The following is an 11,710-nucleotide window of genomic DNA, read 5'->3' on the forward strand; positions in this document are numbered from 1 at the left end:
CATCCCCTGCTACCCCTGTCATTTCACTCCTCCGGCATCCCCACGCCTCAGTCCCTTCCCAAAACTGATGATTCATTCTCTCACTTTTATTTTCAAGCACAACAGTAGTTTTAATCACCTATTGTTGCTGTTGGACACCTTGGCTGTGTCACAGCAATCTTTGTTCATTGATCTATTTGGAGTGAAGCAGGATGTTAATGATGGCTTATCCTTTGTGGTGTAACAAGTACCTTTTACTAATCCAACACTGTAAAAATAAAAAAAAAGCCCCCCTTTTCTCCCCCCACCTTTCTTCCAGCCCCTAAAACAATCCCGGGCAGCGAGGGCAGTGTGTTGCTTGGGCTAAGGCTGGGCTGTTAGCTAAATTAAGCCATTGTGACTCAAAATCCTCCTTTAATAAGGTTCATGCTGTCTACAACTTCATCATTTTCTGCTGAATGATAATTACTTTATTCAATCATGTTCAAGGTTTTAGTGAAAGCTAGCATTGATTGATTAACTTCAATTACCATGCTTACATTTGCATAGATAAAAACTGCTTTTCAATTTGTGAGTGGCACGCTGGTGGAAACCCGGCGCTGGTATTTGCATTTCAATGTGGATAGTGAAGAATAAAGGTGGGAGAGAGGTCTGATCAGTGCTAAGCCCTTTCTGCTTCAGTGCTCGAGCATTTTTCCATAAACACTCCCGTTATGATGTTGGTTTGCTGGCGGGAAGCGGGAGCCTCCTGTTTACAAGGCTCTGTGACAATTCACCAGTGCGGGGCGGGCAGAGCTGGAATCAAAGCACGGGTGCTGCAGGTAACAGGGGAACAATCACAGCACAGGTACTATGGAAAACCAGGGAGCAATCACAGCACAGGTACTGCAGGTAAATGAGAAACAATCACAGCGCAGGTACTGTGGAAAACCAGGGAGCAATCACAGCACAGGTACTGCAGGTAACAGGGGAACAATCACAGCACAGATGCTGCAGGTAACAGGGGAATAATCAAAGAACAGGTACTGTGGAAAACCAGGGAACAACCACGGCACAGGTACTGCAGGTAATGGGGAACAATCACAGCACAGGTACTATGGAAAACCAGGGAACAATCACAGCACAGGTACTGCAGGTAATGGGGAACAATCAAAGAACAGGTACTGTGGAAAACCAGAGAACAATCACAGCACAGGTACTGTGGAAAACCAGGGAACAACCACGGCACAGGTACTGCAGGTAAGAGGGGAATAATCAAAGAACAGGTACTGTGGAAAACCAGGGAGCAATCACAGCACGGGTACTGCAGGTAATGGGGAACAATCACAGCACAGGTATTGCAGGTAACAGGGAACAATCAGAGCACAGGTACTGTGGGTAACAGGGAACAATCACAGCACAGGTACTGTGGGTAAATGAGGAACAATCACAGCACAGGTACTGTGGGTAACAGGGAACAATCAGAGCACAGGTACTGTGGGTAATGGAACAATCAAAGTACAGCCACTGTGGGTAACAGGGAACAATCAGAGCACAGGTACTGTGGGTAACAGGGAACAATCACAGCACAGGTACTGTGGGTAATGGAACAATCAAAGTACAGCCACTGTGGGTAACAGGGAACAATCAGAGCACAGGTACTGTGGGTAACAGGGAACAATCACAGCACAGGTACTGCAGGTAAGAGGGGAATAATCAAAGAACAGGTACTGTGGGTAACGGGGAACAATCACAGCGCAGGTACTGTGGAAAACCAGGGGCAGTTGTGAGCAGCCCGGGGCGGTGCTTCCTTCACCACACTCATGTTGTACTGCACCACAAACTCACCTGGAGGAAGGCTGTTCCAGCAGCCCTGGTGCCAGCCCAGCCCCGGCAGCCGCCTCCTCCTCCTCCTCCTCCTCCTCCTCCTCCTCCTCCGTGCCGGGCTCTGGGGCAGGAGGATGAGGAGGGTGAGCACAGCCCTCGCTCTCCCATTGCCTGTGGCACTTTACTGCCTTGGCCCCGAGCAGCACAGGGCTGGACAGCACTGCCCAGCCAGGAATGGCCAGAGCTACCTCCGAGCCAGGTGTGTGCCCAGGTGTCCTGTCCTGATGCTGCTCCTGTCACCTGTCCATGCCAGGTGTGTGCCCAGGTGTCCTGTCCTGCTGCTCCCGTCACCTGTCTGTGCCAGGAGTGTGCCCAGGTGTCCTGTCCTGCTGCTCCCGTCACCTGTCTGTGCCAGGTGTGTGCCCAGGTGTCCTGTCCTGCTGCTCCTGTCACCTGTCTGTGCCAGGTGTGTGCCCAGGTGTCCTGTCCTGCTGTGCTCCTGTCACCTGTCTGTGCCAGGTGTGTGCCCAGGTGTCCTGTCCTGATGCTGCTCCTGTCACCTGTCTGTGCCAGGTGTGTGCCCAGGTGTCCCATCCTGCTGTGCTCCTCTCACCTGTCTGTGCCAGGAGTGTGCCCAGGTGTCCTGTCCTGCTGTGCTCCTGTCACCTGTCTGTGCCAGGTGTGTGCCCAGGTGTCCTGTCCTGATGCTGCTCCTGTCACCTGTCTGTGCCAGGTGTGTGCCCAGGTGTCCTGTCCTGCTGTGCTCCTGTCACCTGTCTGTGCCAGGTGTGTGCCGAGGTGTCCCCATCCTGCTGCTCCTGTCACCTGTCCATGCCAGGTGTGTGCCCAGGTGTCCCATCCTGCTGCTGCTCCTGTCACCTGTCTGTGCCAGGTGTGTGCTTGGCTTTTTTTTTTTTTTTTTTTGATAGAAGAAAAGGAACTGATTTAGTGATTTCCCTTAGATTTTCTCTGGGTTTTGGGTTTTTTTTTGGTTTTTTGTTTGTTTGTTTGTTTTGTTTTTGTTTTTGTTTTTGTTTTTTTTTTTTGTTTATACCTAAATAACACAAAGCAATTTAAAAAATAAAAATGAAACAAATGAAATATTAAACCATTTACTCCTCCTCCATTAAGCCCAAAGGTGGAGAGCTCTTGGCAGGGGATGGGCACAGCATTGACACCAACCCTGTACCAAACTTCATCCCAGCAGCCCAAAGGAATTGCCAAAACATCTGTTCTGCTCAGGTAACTTTTTTCAGTGGTTCTGTGTCACAGCTCAGGAGGTTTAAAAATATTTCATGTAGGAAAAGAGATGAGCAAGGGAAACAGGGCTGGGACTGCAGTTTGTAATTAACCCTTGTGGTGAATGGACGTGGATGGGCAGTCCTGGAATGTTCAACAGAACTCCGGGCAGACAGACAGAACCCCAATCAGACAGACAGAGCTCTGGGCAGACAGACGGAACTCCAAGCAGACAGACAGAGCTCTGAGCAGACAGACAGAGCTCCGGACAGACAGACAGAACTCTGGGCAGACAGACAGAACTCCAAGCAGACAGACAGAACTCTGAGCAGACAGAGCTCTGAGCAGACAGACAGAGCTCTGGGCAGACAGACAGAGCTCCGGGCAGACAGACAGAACCCCAAGCAGACAGACAGAAGTCCGGGCAGACAGACAGAACTCCAGCAGCTCCACATCTCCACCGTTCACAATGGGAACTCATCCGTTTGTTTTCCAGATCCTAATGCAACCGTTGCCATAAGAACACAAATTATGTGTACATTTTAATGCATCTATGCTTCATAATTATGCATGGTTGTGTGCTGTTATAATTGACATAAAATATAAAACAGGTCAAAGAGCAGCTATTAAAACTATTTTTCATTTTGCTTCCTGACAGCTCCCGACATCAATGCCGACTGCATTTAATAGGACCATACAGGGAATGCAAAGATAGTTATATAATTTCAACCGTATTAAAGCCTCCACAACTTGCAACCTAATTATTTCCTGCAGTGTCTTGTTGTGAGCTGCATTACTTTATTTGGAATGTGTTCGGTTTAAGATTAAACAATTGGGCTACATTAAATTAGCATGAAGGGGGAAAATCATAAAACTTTTGGATGTATTTCATAGGGGTCACTCTGGTAGGTTAAGAATTATCCCAGAAGCAATGATTTTCTGCCACTCAAGATAAAAAACAACGCTAGAATTGCGCTAATTCCATGCAGTTATTTTAATCACTGAAGTAAATTCTACCAAAGGCCTAAATTGTAGCTGTACCCTCTCTCTGATCACAGAATGTCGGAGAGAATAAAAGGAAATTGAATAAAAAATTGATGAATTTATAAGATCGTAGAAAACCCCAGACTGGTTTAGGTTGGAAGGGACTTTAAATCCCACCCAGTGCCACCCCTGCCATGGCAGGGACACCTCCCACTGTCCCAGGTGCTCCAGCCCCATCAATTGATGTCCCTCCTCTTGGCCTGGCTGCATGCAGACCGAGGAGCAGGGCCCAGAGCAGCAGGTTTCACTCACTGCTGCTCATCCTTTCCTTCTGGACTGGCTGAGGGCTCCCAGTCCCCTGCAGGAGGCTGGGTTTCTCTTGGAGCCTGTGCCAGTCTGTATTTTTCAATAAATCCTTTTAAAATCAGGTGTGGTGGGGAGGTCCGGTGTGGGCTGAGAGCTGCCCTGGAGATGCCCATGTGAGCACTGCAGTCTCCTGCCCCAGAGCCTCTGCCAGGGCCACAGGCCCCACAGTTTGGGCTGGGTCCCAGCACCTGGCGTCCCCTGGAGCAGGAGGGGCCCACGGGGGTCACTGGGTTCAGCTCTGTCCCTGCTCAGACCCCCGAGCTCTCCCCCCGCAGGGCTGGGGGTGGTGAGAGGGCTCTGGGAGTGGGCACAAGGCAGCAGACATCAGCCTGGGGCTCCTGGCCCTGTGCTGCCCTGATGGGGCCTGGCCTGGGGAGTGGGGGGAGCCCCTCATGGGCACGGGCACTGCTGTGCCCCACCAGCCTGGCCAGACGCAGCTGGGATGTCCCAGGGAACGGGCAATGGGCAGCAATGAGAGCCCTTTCTGTGCTAGGGGCTGCCTCGGGTCCAGCCTGGGGCTGGAGGCTGAAAGCCATTGCCCAGCCTGGGGGAATGAGCAATAAGAGCAATCCGATGTCCCCAGGCAGAGGCAGCAGCCCCATCCTGGGGAGAGCCACCATGAATGGCCCTCAGCCCTCGTTAGCAGCTGGGCAGGGAGGGCAGGGCTGGGGCTGGGGCCCAGGCTCGCCTGATTGAGCGCTTGGCTGTGGAGCATGGAGAGCTCTGTGTGGGCCCTCCTTCCATCCCTCCAACAGACCAAAGGCCTCCTCTTCCCAGGAGAGATCTGCTGTGTTCTGCTGTTACTGCCTCCCTTGGTGTTTGGGTTCTTGCTCCTGGTGATTTGCCTTTCCCTGGCCGTTTTCACAAGACATTCCCCATTTTCCACTTCTCCCAGAAATCACAGAGTCCCAGAGTCCCTGGTTTCCCTGAGCCAAAGCAGGTGGCCTCTCTCCTGCCAGTGCTGAGGCTCTTCCCAAGGTCTGTGAAATTCACAAAATTATTTAGTTTGGAAAAGCCCTCCAGGATAAGGAGTCCCAGCTGTGCCCATGCCCACCCTGTCCCCAGCCCAGAGCCCTGAGTGCCACCTCCAGAATTCCTGGGACACCTCCAGGGATGGGCACTGCAAACCTCCCTGGGCAGCTGCAATCCCTGAGCCCCCTTTGCATGGGGAAATTCCTGCTGTGCCCACCCTGAGCTGCCCTGGGCCAGCCTGAGGCCGTTCCCTCTGCTCCTGTCCCTGTGCCCTGGGATGATCCCAAATCCCCCCTCCTGTTTGGCAATTCCAGACAGTCCTGTCCTGCTGGGAAAGCCTGGCCAAGCTGGGATGGGCTGCCAGATTTGCTGATTTTTACGATGAGGGTTGCCCACATGAGGGGTTTGCACGGCTGGGAAATCCTCAGGAGCAGAAGTGCAGGAGGACAAGGAGGGCTCCGAGCCCCACATGCTCAGCCCAGGCCCAGGGCACTGCAGAAATGCAGCCAAATATTCTCCCTGCAAACCTGGCATTTACAGCCCAAAACATCTGGGACTTCACCTCTGGCCTGGCTGCTGGGCCAGGGTTGGAAATGGCTTTCCATGAAGGAATTGCCCCAAAATCCACCCTGAGCTGCCCTGGGCCAGCCTGAGGCCGTTCCCTCTGCTCCTGTCCCTGTGCCCTGGGATGATCCCAAACCCCCCTGGCTGTGCCCTCCTTTCCAGAGCCTTTTGCCCCATTTGCTGCCCCAGAATCAGGAGGCTGAGCCCAGCTAAGCCTCCTCCAAGGCTGGTGATAAGCTGGGCTTTGGCTCTTCCATCCTCGAGCGCAGCTTCACACTCCCAATCCTCTGAAGTGAAGATGGAGAAGCACATAAAAGCTTCGGATTCCATTAGTGCAAAATGTTTCAGAAAAGTGTTGAGCTAGGTAATTACCTTAATCCAAGCGCAATAGCTGGTCACAGCACCCATCAGATGAGCATCCAGAGCCAGATTTGAACACGCAGTCAACCCGAACAGAATTAGCTCGGCAATAGTGGCCCGGGTTTCTTAATTAGTTCTCTGCCGCAGCAGCATTTAATGTTTGCAAAAGCCAAGCGCAGATTCCACAAGTTTGGGGTTTGGGGAGGCTTTGGAGGATGCTGTGAGGCCGCTGCTGGCCCAGGGCAGGGAGGCAGGGGCTGCTCTCACTGAGCCCTCCCGGGGTCCCTTCAACTTCTGCAGCCCCACAATAAAAAGTAATGGTATGATTAACTTGGTGGTAATAACCCATTGCATTCAAAACACACATTTAACTCCAATTCTCATTGAACTACACAGAGGCTGAGAGCATAATGGCTTTCCCAGGCAGCTGATGGCACAGTTTAGTGCACTGTAATTGGCTCCCTTGGCTTATCTTGGGTTAATAAAGTAGATGGGATTCATGAAAAAGCACCGTGGTCACTTAGCAATTGTTTAATTTCTGTAACGCCATTTTTTGGGTTAGAAAATGATTGTTTTCCAGTGGTGTTAAATATTTATGCAATGTAATTGAGACGCCTGGCACAGGGCACGCTCCTGTTAAGCTCACAAATTAATAAATTACTGAAAAAGTGGAAATATGAAATACCATTTCAAGTGTAAAAGACAACTCCTCCGCCCACAGGACATCTGAGGGTTTGTGCACTGCAGAGGATGTGCAAATGCCTTGCCCAGCAGAGCTGATCATGACCTTACTGCCGTTTGGGTTGGCCCCTCTGTGCTGGCTGGGACGGGCAGGTGACAACTTGAGCTCCCTTTGGAAACTGCCCTGGCTGCTTGGAAGAGAGAACAGCAGCAGCAGGAGCTGCCTGGGACCTGCCCTGGTGCAGGCTGTGCTGTCCCAGCTGATGACACTGCCCTGATGCAAGGAAACATTTCCGGAGTGCACCTTCTTTAAAAACAGGGAAAAACACCAAAACTTCTAGAACTGGGTATTTGGAGCAAGTGAATGTTACAGGGGGCAGAAAAAGGGAAAGCTTCTAAGATGTGTGTAGGAGAATTAAATTTAATTTGTATCATCCCCACTATTGCCAGGGTTTCCCAGCTTTTAGAGAAACCAGGTGAGATCCAGCCCAGGGGCTGACAGGTGAGGAGTGCTGGGAGGCACTGGGGCTGGGCTGGGGCTGGATGGAGTTGGCTTAAATTGGGTCAGGCTGGCTCGGGGTTGGCCTGGGTGGGTTTGGGGCTGGGTTCTGTGGGTTGCTGGACAGGGATGATGAGGAGTCATGGGCTGAGAGGGGCTGCGCTGGCCCTGCAGCAAACCCAGCCTGGCTGGCCCACCCTGGGTCAGTGCTGCTGCTCCCAGCCCATCCCAGCCCAATCCCAGCCCAATCCCAGCCCATCCCAGCCCATCCCAGCCCAATCCCAGCTCATCCCAGCCCATCCCATCACATCCCAGCCCATCCCAGCTCATCCCAGCCCATCCCAGCACATCCCAGCCCATCCCAACCCATCCCAACCCATCCCAGCACATCTCCAGCCCATCCCAGCACACTCTGGCTCGGTGTCCCAGGTGAGAGAACCCACCTGTCCCCATGGGTGTCTCCAGGAACCCCACCTGGCCCCATGGGGGTCTCCAGGAACCCCACCTGGCCCCATGGGGGTCTCCAGGAACCCCACCTGGCCCCGTGGGGGTCTCCAGAGCAGTTTGCCCTGCCCCACTCAGCCCCTGCCCTGTGAAATCCCCACACACACTCCAGGAAAGCCGAGCACCGCTCCGGGCTCTGCCTCAGCCATGGCCCCAGGTTATGACATCTTTTGTCAAAGACACCTTCCAAAAAAGCACTGCAATTTCTGACAGGGAAATCCAATTGTCTCTCAAAGCAATATAACAGTGCTGCACTCTCTGCCTCTGTGACCCCTCTCATCTCCTGGGGGTTTGAGTGGAGGGCTCAATTTAGAACTGCTCCTGCTCTGCAGATGGCTTCAGCCTGCCAGCCCTGCCCTGCTGCTGAGCGCCTGTGGGGCTGGCTCTGCACCCCACGGGCTCCTGGACGTGGTGCAGCTCTGCCCTGCCCCATGGGGCTCTCCTGCCAGCCTCCTGCCTCACCAGATAACCAGCACTTATTGATTCCAGCACAAACATGCTCATGTCCTGGTTTTCAGAAGGAAAATGGCGCCTGGACTTCATTACAAGAGGAGTCCCTAGGGATGCACAGCTCCTTGGTGGGTGGATTTGGACACAGCCCCTCGTGCTGGGCTGGGGGTGAGACTGGAGCTCCCCACACTCACAGGCACAGGGAGCCTGGCAGTGCCAGCCCCAGAGGATGTGCCCTGGAGAGCAGCTCGGGATGGTTCTGCACCCAGCATCTTCTGTGGCTCGGGCAAGAGGGGAGGAGGCGCCAAGAAGTGACCAAAGGCCCCAGCAGCCCTCTGACCGGGCTGTGTGAGGGTGCTCCCATCTCAGGCCAGTGCCCAGCCCTGGGCAGCCTCTGGGGCAGGAGCTGATCACCTTTAGCCTGAGGTTTCCCTGGTGGCTGTGAGCCATCTGTGCCAGGCCCTGCTCTGTGCCAGCCCTGTGCCAGCCCTGTGCCAGCAGGCTGTGGCTGCCACATGTGCCTCAGTGGCAGGGTGGCACCTCGGCCGGGCTGCTGGCTGCAGTCACATGAAGCTCACCTCTGCCTTTCCAGCTCGCTGCTCCCACTGTGGACACGAGGGAAACCCACGGCAGTGCCACCAACGCCAGCAAGCTCCCTGTGCCTGTCCCCAGCTCTGCAGCAGCCCCGTGGCTCCTGCGCCCTGTGGGCACAGTGGAGAGGCCAATCCCCTGCAGGCAGCCTGGACCTGGGGAGCTGCTGCTGCTCTCCTTGGGTGCGGCCATGGGGACACCCTGGGGTGACAAAGGCAGGGGAACAATGCCCAGGCAGGTTTGCAGTGCCCATCCCTGCAGGTGTCCCAGGGATTGTGGAGGTGGCACTCAGGGCTCTGGGCTGGGGACAGGGTGGGCATGGGCACAGCTGGGACTCCATGGGCTGGGAGGGTTTTCCAGCCCCAGGGATCCTGGGATCCTGTGGAAGGCACTTCTGAAGGTCAGGTTTTAACAGACCCACCCGAGGTCAGTGGTGCAAGCACCAACCCACGGCCTCCCCCACGCTGGCAATGTGACCCCTGTGTCCCCAGCCTGGTGTCCCAACAGCTCCTGCCTTTTGGGACAGCTTACAAAGCCTCAAACATGAATAACGTAATTTGCTGTACATTAGTTATGAAGGTTTTGGTCCCCTGAAGTTGATGGCAGGTTTTCCCCTTGCTCTGTGCCCACATCCAGAGATGTCCCATCGTGTTTGGACGGGTGGCACAGTGAAGCACAGCTCTCTGTTAAAAACAAAGGAGTGCAGGGCAGCAGGGAGCTGTGCCACCCGTGCTGGAAAACTGGGACACCAGGGGGGACACAGGTGGGAAAAATGCATGGAGGGAGTCTGTGCACAGGACTGACCACTGCTGGGGGCCCAGTTTGGGGTTCTGGTGCCCCCATAACCCAACCTGTGTTCTGCTCTAAGCTTGGATAAAGTGTCCAGGCCAGGCTGGAAGCAGAGGGCCTGGGCCCCAGCAATGCCTCCCTGCTCTCTGTCCTCATTCAACTCCTGTGTTTTCATAGCCCACGGAACACCCTCTCTCCACAAACCAAAAAAGTATAAAAAGAGGAAACCCAGCATTTCAGGGTTGTTTTCCCACGGTGAATCGCTGGGGACACACTTTGGCTAACACAAAACTTGTCACTCTTGTCAAACACAATCTCGATTGCATTGCAGAGTGTCTGCAAGATCTGCCCAGCAAGAAAAAACAGAATAATCTGATTTTGCCACAGCATTATGATAAATCAAATTCAGATGGAAACTCAACCCTCTTGCCACAGCCTCATTTAATTCCCTTCTGTCCTGCCAACATTTACGTGCGAGTATTGTGAAAAGTTGTGGTGAGTGCAGATAACTTGTCACTGCTTCAGCCGGGTTTTTTCTGACAGTTTTCCACATTCTGGTGTTGGGAGCTGCCTCCCCTCCCGTGGCAGGTGAGTGACAGCCCGTGACAAAGCACCCCCAGCCTCTGCCTGTGTTTGCTGCACGTTGCCATGGCACTGAGACTCCTCCACCAACAGCCATAAACAAACCGCATTCAAAAGAACAAAACCCAAACAATCCCTAATTAAATTAAAATCTGGCAGCAAAAATCATGTTTTCTCTCTAAATGTTGTACCATTTTTCCTGAGCTGTTGGCCCTGCCTGCCCTGACACTGCTGTCACCCATCCCTCAGCTTCAGCCTTTGGCTCTGTGTTTCCTCAACCACTTTTGATCACAATCTGCAGTTGCTGAGGAGGTATCAGGTTTTCTATAAATAAAACAAATACTCTCTGCTGCCTCAGGTGGTGCCAGGAGAGGTTCAGGTTGGATATTAGGGGAAATTCCTCATGGAAGGGCTGTGCAGCCCTGGCACAGCTGCCCAGGACAGGGCGGGGTCCCCATCCCTGCAGGGATTTAAAAGCTGTGTGGATGTGTCACTGTGGGACCATGGGGCAGGGGTGGCCCTGTGCTGGGGGAGCAGCTGAGCTCCATGGTCTCAGAGCGCTTTCCCAGCCCAAACCATTCCACGGTTGCACCCGAGGGCCCCTGCACAGCCCCTGCCAGCGTGACCCCCCTGCCTGTCCCTTCACCCGCGCCCAGGCTCCGAGCTCTGCCTCTGAAGATCATTAATCACAGATATAATTTAATGACAGCTGGGTCGTGTCCCACTAACTAAGTACACCTTGTTTGCCTCAAAATGCTAATGGCTCCTCTGAATCATTAATGAGGGACAATCGGGATGGAGCCTAATAATCGTGTGTGGTCTAGGTACAGATTTATTCATGGGAGCCCGAGCCCTTTGTCATGGTAAGAAGCAGCAGATTCAGGTTGTGCAGAGCAGCTCTGTGGCACAGCTCAGCACAGCAGCTCCGAGCTGCACATCACACAGCAGGGGCACAGCTTTCCTGCAGAAATGGGAGAGCTGTGGGCGCACCTCTCGCCGTGGATTCAACAACGCTTTTCAGCTCATCCCGTTGCTTTCACTGAGAATATTGGAGACATCGCCTATTTTTCAATGCAGAGAGAGTTTGTGCTGTGGTGGGAAGCAGAGTGCCAGGGGCATCTCCTGCAGAGGGGTCATGGCACGGGGGGCCAGGGGTCCCAGCACTGGCAGTGCCAGGGGGTCTGGCCCCAGGGAGAAGCTCTGCAGCTCCTGGTGGGGCTGAGCCCTCTCTGAGCAGGGAATATTGGCAGAGGAGGTTGAGAAGGCTGGGCTCTGGTCTCAGAGGTCTTCTCCAGTGCTGGGAGAAGCTCCATGTGAAGGGTCCTTCTCGGGATCTCTGCTGCT

The sequence above is a fragment of the Agelaius tricolor genome, unplaced genomic scaffold (genome assembly GCF_023055355.1).
Source record: "Agelaius tricolor isolate 1412-34295 unplaced genomic scaffold, bAgeTri1.0.p SCAF_10, whole genome shotgun sequence".
Classification (NCBI taxonomy): domain Eukaryota; kingdom Metazoa; phylum Chordata; class Aves; order Passeriformes; family Icteridae; genus Agelaius; species Agelaius tricolor.